We start from the raw sequence: 958 nt of genomic DNA, 5'->3' as shown, positions 1-958 counted from the left end.
TTGGAGAAGGACAAAGCCAAAATGGCAGAAGCCTTTTTGGAGCTGGATGACAATGCAGATGGCTTGTAAGTGCCCATTATTATTTTTTTCTCTCTTTCTGATTGTGCATATAGCTAGAGAATGAATATAAACTGGCCTGTTGTCTCTGTGTCAGTGTGTCTGTTTCTGAGCTTCAGTCTCATGCTGAATTGGACCTAGATGCTGATGGCACACTTACTGAAACTGAGGTCCAGGTATTTTTGCACTTAATCATTTCTCAGTCAAAATGTGCTACCTATCTAAATGCACTGAGTGAGTGAATTGCCACTAATTTAGATGTCTGCTTTGTGATTTATTCAGGGACTGATGGGAGGAGCTGCGCAGGTGGACACGTCAACATTTGAGAGTGTTTGGACCAACATTAAAGACAAGTACCACTCAGAGGTTAGTAGAGAAGAAGCAGACATGTCATGTTGAATGACTTCTGAGGTTGTTTTTGGTTAAAAAAAAAAAACTTTGATAAAACTTTGTCATATTAATTTTCTTTAAAACAGTCATGACACATATAATCAAAGTGATAAAGATTAGATAAACTATAACAAAAATTAACATTGAAAATGAAAACATTAAGTATGACAAGTAGCCATTTAACTACATTTTGTAATTGATATGCTTAATTTATTATAGAAAGTATTTTTTTTTTATAATATTAATATTAACTTGACTAAGCATACATAACATAATTTATACATGCATCTCTGCTTTTACATGATTTTCCCTATAATTAAAAAATTAAATAATCTCATTCTGTTTCCTCTTTTCTTTTCTTTTTTTTTTTAGATAAATTATTAAATAGCTCAACAACCTTGTTACCAATGTTAGTTATTTACGCTGCCTTTTTAAAACTTTGGGATCATTACGATTTGTTTGTTTTTGTTTTTGAAAAAAGTCTCTTATGCTCACCAAGGCTGCATTTATT

The 958-nt window shown here is 32.0% G+C and overlaps 1 long non-coding RNA gene across 1 annotated transcript; it reads left to right on the top strand.

The window, feature by feature from the left end:
* On the top strand, nucleotides 1–424 carry LOC107682624 (uncharacterized). Its single transcript, XR_001633545.1, has 3 exons — nucleotides 1–65; nucleotides 155–233; nucleotides 340–424. It is a non-coding gene; the product is annotated as an uncharacterized LOC107682624 (long non-coding RNA).
* The last annotated feature ends 534 nt before the right edge of the window (nucleotides 425–958 follow it).

This window comes from Sinocyclocheilus anshuiensis, unplaced genomic scaffold, assembly GCF_001515605.1.
Source record: "Sinocyclocheilus anshuiensis isolate Anshui unplaced genomic scaffold, SAMN03320099.WGS_v1.1 C32416054, whole genome shotgun sequence".
Classification (NCBI taxonomy): Eukaryota; Metazoa; Chordata; class Actinopteri; order Cypriniformes; family Cyprinidae; genus Sinocyclocheilus; species Sinocyclocheilus anshuiensis.
This window is presented reverse-complemented; position numbering and strand designations above follow the sequence as displayed.